The sequence below is a fragment of the Lathamus discolor genome, chromosome 5, assembly GCF_037157495.1.
Source record: "Lathamus discolor isolate bLatDis1 chromosome 5, bLatDis1.hap1, whole genome shotgun sequence".
Classification (NCBI taxonomy): Eukaryota; Metazoa; Chordata; class Aves; order Psittaciformes; family Psittacidae; genus Lathamus; species Lathamus discolor.
Genome location: NC_088888.1, coordinates 113,417,857 through 113,428,577, shown reverse-complemented (window position 1 = coordinate 113,428,577; position 10,721 = coordinate 113,417,857). Strand labels below are relative to the sequence as shown.

Sequence of the window (10,721 nt, the reverse complement as noted above, 5' to 3'; positions counted from 1 at the left end):
GTGTGTCCTGCCTGGCCACTGCTTATGGAGAGGGACCCAAGTCTGATCACTGGCTGTGGCTATACACAGATGAGAGCAGGCACACCACAAGCTGCAGGAACCATGAAAGCGAATGCTCGTGCTGAACGCAGTCAGGCTGGGCTCTGAAAAGGGAATTGTGTCCGTCCTCCAGGACGTGCACCAGCCCCACACGCTTCAACGGTGTCCCCAGAGCAACTTGATTTGTTACTGCAGGGTGGTGATGAATTGATAATAAAAGGGAGGAGGAGCAAAGCAAAATTAAATCGAACTGAAAACTCATTGATTTAATCTAGAAATGATATTATGTTATTTTAAGTAGTGAGTTAAATTCCCATCCCTTCCCAGAAAAATACCCAGAGGAAGAAATTATCCAGTAGTTCAGGTGTATTCAGGCGACCAGACCGAAAAATGACAACAAAGAGGGAAGAGTGGGAAGGGAGCAACAAATCAGTTTCCTTCTCTGGCAGCGTAACACCTTGTGAGGGGCAGGCACCTGAATGTGGACTCCAGAAAGCCTCCACACCTGAAGTTCCCATTGGCAGGGTAACAGAAGTTGGTCTCTAGCAAATTAGTGATGGCTGATGGAAAACTGCTCCCAGAGTCCTGCCTGTTATTTCCCCAATGACAGTGTGTGTTTCTGAGGATGACTGTTCTGGCCACATTGTTGTGCATGTTGTATAAAATAAGGTGGGAAGGTCCCTAAAATGGGGCCCGGCCCCTCACTTAACCTGCTCGTGAAAAGCATTGGCACATTTTGTCTGATTCTGAAGAGTCCTCCGGTCATCCTTCCCTTCAGCTGTAAAGGAAAACTGTCGCACTGAATTCCTCCCTTGCACTTGATGCCCCCAGTCTCTCTGTGTCTCTTGGATTCAAGGTAGATGCCTATTCCTTTCTGCCCTGCAGAGCTCTTCCCATTTCCTTCTTGCTGCCAGCCTGCTGCAAAAGGAGCCCATCGTGCTCCCAGCCAGAAGAATATGCACCGACAGTGCAGATGCCACCATTCTGATGTAGCTGGCTCATGTAGCCTCACCACCACATTCATAGAATCACAGACGTTTTGGGTTAGAAAGGACCTTAGAGCCCCTCCAGTTCCAACCCCCTGCCACAGGCAGGGGCATCTTCCGCTAGACCGGGTTGCTCAAAGCACTGTTCAGCCCAGCCTTGAACACTTGACCAAGGGTCAATGAGTTACACCACAGGCATGTTAATGACAAACAGCACAATGGCACAGCCCTTTGGTGAAGTCCTCCTACACCTTCAAGGGATGCCGTGTTGGTTTTTCTTTAAAGCCTGGGAAGCTGAGAGTAGCTAAGTATCAACGCACTTGGCTCCTTCTTTCTCATCCTTGTCCACAATGCAGCCAAAAACCTATCCTCATTTTTACCTATCCCCTGAACAATCACTGTAAACAAACCCAGAGGGAATTAGGATTCAGTCAAAGGGACAACAGCCCTTTTAACACTTTGGTGGTAGGCAATAGCTAAGGCTGCAAGAAACACCCCCCAGCTCCAGACCCTGCACCAAAGCCTTGTGCATGGGAGCAGCTGCACAAGGGCAAGCACCACGGATGGGCCTGCCTCAGTGGCACTTCTTCCATAGGTCGCTGGTCCACAGAGATGTGCATTGTCACATTGCTCCTTTTCTGTTCCCGGTGTTTCATGACTTTGGCCTTAGCCAAAATAGTATGTAGGTTTGGTGGGTATCCAAGTGACACGTTAGAAAGAAGCAAACAGCACGTATTATGGAGAGGAGAAGGAGTCGATCCCATGGACTCCAGGCTTGAAAAAAAGAAAAAAGAAACAACATAAAGGAAGCAAATTGTTGGGAAATCTCATTCTTTTAGGTAATTTTTGTTACCTTGGCATATGTAATCTCCTTCTGAGATGATGGAATTGATTCACCCTGCAATTTGACTGCCCTTGTCTTCAGGTCCATCTTCATCCGTGAGACGTTTCTCAGCCCCGTTGTTTGCCCATAGCTGGCATGCCATGTCTTGTCCTGCCTGCCGGTTGTCCCTTGTGGGTGCTGCTGCGACCAGCTCATGTGGGTGGGGGATGAGCTGACTTACTGTGCAAATAGAGGGGATGAGAGGCTGCCCAGCTGGATGGGTACAGGTCCTCCCTATGGCCCTCCCCACCAGCCGGGGACTTGCCCTGCATGCTCAGCCTGTGACAGCTCTGCTCAGAATGTCTCAGGGCTGACCACAGCTGAAAACCTCCCATGTGGCTCCTATCAGCCAAGTAACCTTTGCTCAAAGCATTTGGCCACACCTGTGCCATTCACAGCTTCTTCACCTGTCAGCAGGAAGGAGGAAGGAAAGGAGGAAGAGAGACAGAGGGAGGGAGAAAAGGAAGGAAGGAAGGAAGGAGGCTGCATTCAGCATTTACCTCCAGCAGCCAGAGCCAGAGCAGCTGAGAGTCACCGTGGGAGACGCTCGCGATGTCCTCGCCAGGCTCCACCACCTCTTTGCCCAGCGGCCTGTCTGTCCTGACGACTTTCCCAGATGTGCTCTTCATTCCTGAAATTGTGAGTGCTGGCTTTTCCCTGGGGGAGGGCAGATGCTGCTTGTGGGCATCCAGCATGCTTCATGCTGCAGGCGTCTGAGGGTCAGACTTGGCACTAAGCGTGTGGCTCAGGAGCCACAAGGTTCTGGGGCAGCCACCTCAAAGAGAAACAAGCCCTAAGTTGGGGCTTGGAACTTCTCCTTTAGTTTGCAGGGGCATGTTGTTGTGTCCTTGAAACCTTTTGTAATTTCTGCCTGGTGAACTTAAAGGGGCTACTGGTGGGTTAGGTTGCAAATTGAGCCAATGAATTAACTGGAAGATGAGTTTAATAGCAGATACAGGCAGAGGATAAACTGCTTGCTTAAAGCAGGGGCTAAAAGTTGTCTGAGGTTAATTGCTTGCAGCAGCAAAGAGCCCAGGCTGCTGAAGCTGTACTGCTGCAGCGTTCCTGAGCTGGAGGTGAAAGAGCTGGATCTGTGTGTGTGTGCAACAGTGGGTGAGCAAAGGAATTAGTTTAAAGCAGGTGGTATTGATGTGTAGATAAAGGCTTTCCTTCAGCTGCTCCCAATATGCTCTGGGGACTTGCCCTCTGTGCCCTGCACCTAAGAATAAGCTCCAGGTTTTCTGCAGCTGCATGAAAAAGGGTGAAAAGTCCCTGCTGAGCTCCTGGCTGGGCAGACACTCGCCAGCCATCCCTGCCACTGGTTGTGTTAGTCCTGGTGCTCATCGTGCCGTTAACCAAGGTAGTGGCTGTGCCTCGAGCTGTTTGAAATTCCTGTCTCCAAGGGATTTGGCAGAGCTGCTTGCTTAATGGGACCGAAAAATAAAAGCACCCTATCCCTTGGTTTGGGTAAGGTCTGGAAATGTGCATCCCGAAGGCTCAGGAACCACCCAGGAAAGAAGAACGCTGCATAACCAGATTTCCCCATCTCCAGAGGTGTATGACTCTAGGTTGTGCAGCTGTATTATCTCTGCTGTGTACAAAGGAGGCGGCTGCCTTGAATCACAGCATTTGGAAGAATAAAGAGTTTCCCAGTCTCTAGAGGAATGTGAGATTGACTGCAGTGGGTTCATAGGGTAACCACAGAATGAAAACAAAAATTGGGATTTAACATACTGAGAAAGTCTTGGAAATGCCAGAAGGTCCTGCCTGCAGCTCAGGCGATTGCCACATATGGATGTGCTGATTAAAACTATCCTTTTTATTCTCTGAGTCTGGGTTTAATTCTTGTGATCTATTTTATTTGAAGAGCTTTCTGCATATATGGATAGCCAGGCCTACGTGGAAAAGCTGAAAGAGGCTGAATACCGACATGTTTGCTTTGTAGAAGGGGATTAAAGAGATCAGTTTTTCTTAGACTGGTCCCCAACTTGCTGTGGGTTGTTACGGAAAGCTTCTTGGCCCTTCCCTCAGTTTTATGAGTCTGCTGAACAGCACCATGAAATCTAAGTCACTAATGAAACCATGTCAAACATACTTGCCTGAGTGAGAAATCACATCCTGCAGAAAGGGGAGATGGCGAGTGGTAAGAAATGAGAAGTGATGCTTCTCCCCCCAGCCTTGCGTCTCACCCCAGTTGTGTTGGATTTTAAAGGAGCAACTGTAAGGCTTTCTCCAGGACCTTTAGCTGCAATGCTGTCATGGTGTCGCACATGAGTTATTCCAGGGACTGCATGACTGTTCAAGTGTCAGTCTTTGGTTGTTACAAGAGACATCGAACCAGCAGCACTTTGCAAGACCTGTTTTCACTCAGATATCTGCAAGGTCTCAACCACATCTTCGATTTAGTGTATTGATTTGTGAAATGGAAGCAACGAAGTTTCCTACAAGTGTGGGCTGCCACAAATGATGTGGCATTTTTGGGGTATCAGATCTGAAACTTTTTTCCCACTTGCGGAATGCCTCCACTGCATTTGTATTGAGTTGTGTGATTTGTATGAGTAGGCACTTGGATGCTGGACAAAGCTGGCCTGGGACACAGTGCTGATCAGACTGATTTTACAGTCAGTGAGGCTCTCTTACCGCTGGAGATTTGCCTGCAAATGCAAGGCCAGTCAGTGATGAGGGATGGGTCTCCTTTCTCTGCAGTGTGGGTTCAACGGAGGAGCTCCTCATCATAAAATACTGCATAGACTAAACTTCGCACAGGTTCTGGGAATAAGTGGACTGATTTATAGCAGAGAAAAGCTGCTCAGTACGTTCTGGTGCAAAGGCACCACTTTGCAGCTCACACGTTCTTAGCATGGGACATTGTGCTATGAAAGCAGCAATAAAAAACCCTAGAGAGTAAAACTGGCCATATTACCTCCTTTCAACCTGTTCTCTGTCCTTTCAGGGTAACGTTTGCACGTGGCTTTCGCTAAGGCCATGCTGTTTGTGCAGTTGGGCTGGGTTTGACACCACTCCTTTCAGGGATCTGCCACTCTGCCTGTGAACCAAATGTGCCCTTCCGAAACAAGCCTGTTCATTGAAACCAGCATCCTGAGCACACTGATGTGGGCAGTGACAGCAAGAGGCAGGATTAGTGAGAGGCTTCTTTTGGGTCACCATCAGAGACAGATGCTCCAAGCTAAATTCCCAGTTAACTCGTGCGATGGAAATCATCCTAAGAGCCTCCCTTTGCAAGTGTGTCTTGTGGTCACCCCATGAACATGGAAGTTGTTCAATGACTGCAGTTTCCAGGCTGGGTTTGGGGTTTGTTTTTTAATGTAAATACTATAAAACACAAAGCTTTTAATGTGGGTCTTAACAGGCAAGGCTGCTTCCACTGGATCTGATCCAATGACTGAAACAGTGAGGGATAGGAGAAGCTGTTTCTGATAAATACTCTGGCAAGGCTTTTAAAGGGGAGGCAAAAATTTTTCCTACTTGCAAAGCGGGAATTGCCTGCGCTGTTGTTGGAGAACATTGGTGTTAGAGGGAGGAAGTCTTGGGTAATCAAAAGGTAATCAACAGGTTTAGGTAATCAAAGACCTGATTCCATTGTTTACTCTTAAAGGCCTTATGACTGTCAGCTAGTCTACTCTTGCTGGGATTAGCAGGACTGCTATTTGTTCTGATGCAATATTTTGTATTTCTTTCCAGCATCTTCTAAAGAAGAAGAAAACTCCGCTTTTGAGGTGCAGCCATTTCTTCTCTGCAGAGAGTAAGCAGTGAATACAGAGCAATAGAGATGGCAACTCTTGAACAGGAAAACAGCATCTTTCTTTCAGTTTTGCACACATAGTAAGGGATATACATTTTTGGTTTTAGGCCTCCGATATTGATGCTGGTACTGACCAGCTTTATTGTTGGCCATTGTAGCCTTTTCAGCGCTTAAAAGTAATAGTCTGTATATATTTCAAGCTTCTTAATTCATAAACTCAAGCTGCATTGCCCCACATACACTCAGATTTACAGCTGGTTGACATCTGGGCATTGCGTTTTAATGCATCAACAACTGATTTCTGATTTTGGGGAACCCCTCCCACCCACCCCCCCAAAAAAAAACAAACCGAAAACAACCAACCAAAACAACAAACACCCAAGCCCCAAACAAAACAAAGTAAGACCACCACCACCACCAAAACAGCCAGCAACTGCAAGAACCAAACGTGGCCTCATCTAGCAGAGCCAAACACAAGAGAGATGTTATTTAATTTCTAGTATGTTCCTGCTTGTGACTACTTGCCAACTCTGGGCATTGTGCTGGCTTATTTTTCACAGAAACGTCTGCGGTTATTGACCAAACAAGAGTTTCATACCATTTACAGTGATTTTTTTTTTTTTTTTGGTTTTTGTTTTTGTTTTGGTTTGGTTTGTTTTTTTTCCTAGACCTACATTTTTTTCACTGTTACTGTTTTTCCTAATGTCCAAACTGCCCATTAACATGCCTTTTAGGGACTTGTTTTGTACAATAATGCTGCTTTTTATTTGGATTCTGCATTGGCAAGAAGGATCTCAGACCAGAAAATGGTGGTGTGCTTTTTCCTTTCTGTTAGCATGTCCTGGAATATCCAGCTAGCCACCTGGTTTGCTGTTAGATGCCTCTGTTCATCCCTCATGCTGTCATTTTGTGGCAGAGTTGAATAGTGGGCTGCTTCTAACAGGCAGTTCCATCTATCTGCCTCTTTATGTCTTGGCTGAAAACAACCCCTTTCTGTAGGGCTGGTGTTCAGTGGGTGTTGATCTCACTTACCCAGTGCCAAAATGTGGTGGGAAGATGGTGAAGAAGGTGAGGTAGCTCCATAGAATGGCAGGGCAATCTTACATAATCTTGTGTTGACCACCCCTCCCTTTGGCCGTGCTTGTCTTCTGGTCTCATTGCTCTGCTGGACCATCCTGCCCAAAGTATGTCCTTGGGAAGGGGAGGTGAGGAAGGGACCATTATCATGAGAGCTCCATCAGCAAGACTGTTTAATCCACTTGGAGTGAACAGAGCCAGGATAGTCTTTCCCCACCCACCCTCTCTCAAAGCCAAATGTAGTGCTTGCTCATCTACCGAGAAAAATAGATTACAATCAATGGTTAGTATTAATCTGCTTTCTGGACAGGATGCAGTTCTCCAATCTGGGAGGAGTTATGAAGGTAGGGATTAAAATTCCATTTGGAGATGTAAGTTACTGAGTTGAGCCATGACCCTTAACATGCTTAGGTGATCTGTCAAATGCAACTGACATCTGAGGTGTCAGCAGTATTGAGTTCTGCCCAGATGAAGGAAGGCGAGGCAGGATAGCACCTAACCTCTATTTTTCCTGCAATTGCCAGGCTACTTCGTGTTGGAGGGACGATTGTATTGCTGCTGAGCCACGATCTCCACAAGCGCACGGATGACATTACCAAGTGTACTGAACGTGACTCTGCTGCTGCCATTTCTGATGGCACAGGTGAAACCACCACTGCAAAAGCCCTGCATGCAGATGGGAATTCTTCCTCCTTAGTGAATGGTGTTGAAGAATCCTTTCTCAATAGCAGACAGACACGTTTTGGCTCTCTGGTTCTAGATGGTGTCTATGGGGTTAGTCTTGGAAAGACGGATGCTTTCATATACAAATATAAGAAGATTTCTACTGCTGGGAATCAGTAGCTCTCTTGCACTGTGCCTAAGTGAACTTGAGCCTTTGTACACTTGAAAAGCAGCATGGCAGTGATCTGCTGGAACCCTGCTAATCCAAACAACTGCTTGCATTTGTTAGCTCACCTCACTTCCTTTGAATGTCCTATGGTGCTGCTTTTCCCTCTTTTTTTTTTGGGGAGAGTTGGAAGATGCCTACTGGTGTTTCAAGTATTACTACTATGAAATATTGTAATGAGATGAGAGGCCTCATTGTTTAGGCAAAGAGTCTTGGTATTGGGAGGACTTTCTCTGGGAGAGAAGATCTTCATTTGCAGAACTGGAAAAAAAAAAGATATATAAGTGGGTTTTCACCAGTATTCAATATTTCTTTAGGAAGCAGATCTTACCTGAAGAAGTCTCCAGCTCTTTTTGAGGTCTGGATGTATGTTTTACCTTGCAGTCTTGTATTTTATTTTAAAGCTCCTTTCTGATGAGTTTGAAATGTCTCTGTTGAGATCTCTTAGTGGAAAATAAACTATTTTTGTATTAATTCTTTGTATTAATTTTTCTATTCTTTGCAGCATTTGCACGTGTCTAACGGGTGTGCTGTAGCTTTTTTAAGGGGAGAAGCTTCTTTCTATCAGAAATAATGTTTTTTTTCCCTTGATAATGTTACTCCATGGGCACAATGTGGAAGATGGAAAAACTTGCCAAGTGGATGAACGATTAGAAGTGAGTTCTGCCTGCAAAGAAGCATGTGGAAAAATTCTGCTGAAGAGAAAGGTGTAAGCAGTCCTTTTAGATAATGCAAAATGTATCTGTAGGGGGGAAATAGTCTAATTCAAAGCTTTGCATGTCTGCTGAGCTGACAGAGAAGTATTTTTGTAGAGAATGATTGCGGATTGCTTTCAGTTGCTCTTTTGGACAATGATTTGCAACTTGTCAAGCTGGGATGGACTTGTGCATTGTATTCATTCCTCTGCAGTGATTAGCATGGAGACACTTCTGCCTTTTGTGTTTCTGTTTTCACTGTTGCAAAGAATTTTATTGTGTAGGGTGGACAGCGAAGTGTACAAGAGGTATGTTTGTTTGATGGTGAAAAAGAGACACTGCCCTGTCCTGTTCGGTTTCAGGAAATACTCCTGGAGATAAAAGAGGCAGTTGCTTAATTTTTTTTTGTGTCTTGTAGTTCCTTCCTTTCTCATTTAGAAAGACTTGTGTCTCTTGGTATGAAATTGCCATTCTAATTGTGCCTAGTCCCAGGCTCTCTGTATTTTATGCTTTTCTTTTAGGGTTTGGGTTACAAGTGCTGCATGCAGGATTCTGACAGAGACCATATCGATAATTTGTCTGGTTTGCCCTCATTCAGGTACCTTTGGTTTTGGTGGTCAGTGGATATTGATTAAAAGCATCTTCTGAGGTGACGGTGGGTCTGTTTCTTTTGTTCATATGGTTATATCATTGTATGTGAGGGGGAGGGTGAGGAAGATCTTTGCTGTGGTTTAATAAAGGTTGAACTTCATTTACCATCTCACAGGTCATTCATCGTGTGTGGGCTGACCCTACAGAAGGTTTTCAGCATCTCTCTAAAAGAAATGCCTCCTTTTCCTTCCCCCTTTACTGAATTTCAAATAGTGAGTGAGATAATCAGTTCCTGCAGAGCTCTGTTGTGCCATGTCTACTTATTTCTGTTCTTTTTGTCATTTATGGCTTCAGACAGTTGACAGATGAAGATGCAGGGCTCTGCAGGGTGCACGTTGCCTGAGATCTCATTTTTCAAAAGAGAAAGCCCTATTTTCTGCTCCCCAGCCCCTTGGCTTGTGAGTTGGTTTTGGTGAGGGGAGACATGTACCTACAGCTCAAGTGCTTCACACTGAAGTCCTCAGATTCTGTAGGCTTCTCTGGGGAACACGTGGTGACTGTTACTGCTGTCAGCCATGTTCCAGTGTCTGGTTTCTGATAGTGCTTCTATCAGAGGATGAGGATGTGTCCAAGGCAGCTGATCCCGAATTTTGACGAATTCCAGTTTTGCAGCATCCTGAACACAAATCTCTCCATGCCCATGCCCTTGATCTCTTCTCCGGGATGATCCAGCAAAGCATCCATTCTTTTGCAGCTTTGCTGCTACTGAAACTGTGCCTTTTAGTTGTGTGCTTTTTCATAGGCGTTTTAGTCATCCTTTCTACTTGATTGACTTTGCAGCTGTTGAAACTTCTTTTGACTTTTCTAGGAATAAATATTGATGTTTCAAAGGCTATAATTTGAGCTTTCATTGCCTTTTGAAGCTTGTCAGGCAGAGAGAGGGGTGGTTGTTCTGCCATCCCGTTTTTACTGCACTGAGTAAGTACTACAGGGCGTAGTTTCTGTGACTGTGGTTTTGTTAACCGATAATCCATGTCTTGAGTAGGGAGTTTTGTTTGCCTTCATTTCAGATCTTTTTGTTTGACATCACCTTTCTCCAAACATTGCTTTCTAAAATTGTAGCTCTGTTGGGTTTTGGTATCGTGCCTCCTACCAGAATGTGGAACTTTATTATTTTTAGCATAATTCTTAGGAGTTCAATTCCTGTTAGGTACAGCTTTGATTCTGTAGGACGAGCTGAACTGATGTAACAGGTCACTGTTGCCAGAGAGGGGTGATTCCCTACCCTGCTCCTGGCTCTAGTGCTGCTTACGTGGTGTTACCCTGGCACTCGGTGTGGTGTCTGGGCTGGTGTGGTTGGTTCACCTGGCAGTGAGCTAAGCAAAAAGAGGGGGAAGTGGGTTTGTGCTGGCTTGGAGAATTGAATCAGCTCCTGAGGCAGTTGTGTGGGTTTGAGGGAAGCTGAAGGGAAGGACTGTAGGGCTGGAAGCAAGGGAGTTGGGAAGCTTCTTGTGTGTGTTTTCCTATAAAGTAGAGCTAATCCAGCTCAGGAAGCCTGTCTGTGCCCTGGGACCCGTTACCCTGTGAAGCAGCAACTTGTTTAGAATCTCTCATCTGCATTTTGTTCATCAATTCACATAGAAAGTAGTCAAAACCTCTCCCCTTTTTCCCCTCCTTTTCAGACACACAGAGCGCACATCTGCTGATGAAGACTCTGCCTGGGGCCACGTTGAGAAGACAAGGGTAATGAAGATGTTAAAATGCTTTTGCAAGAGGCACACAGATTTGTAAAGACCAT

The 10,721-nt window shown here is 45.6% G+C and overlaps 1 long non-coding RNA gene across 2 annotated transcripts; it reads left to right on the top strand.

Annotated features, from left to right (window-relative positions):
• Positions 1 to 2,373: 2,373 nt before the first annotated feature.
• On the top strand, positions 2,374 to 7,905 carry LOC136014492 (uncharacterized). Of its 2 annotated transcripts, none has more exons than XR_010612729.1 (3): positions 2,374 to 2,547; positions 5,611 to 5,671; positions 7,273 to 7,905. It is a non-coding gene; the product is annotated as an uncharacterized LOC136014492 (long non-coding RNA). The 2 variants fall into 2 exon arrangements; XR_010612728.1 differs by having other exon boundaries at positions 5,611 to 5,751.
• The last annotated feature ends 2,816 nt before the right edge of the window (positions 7,906 to 10,721 follow it).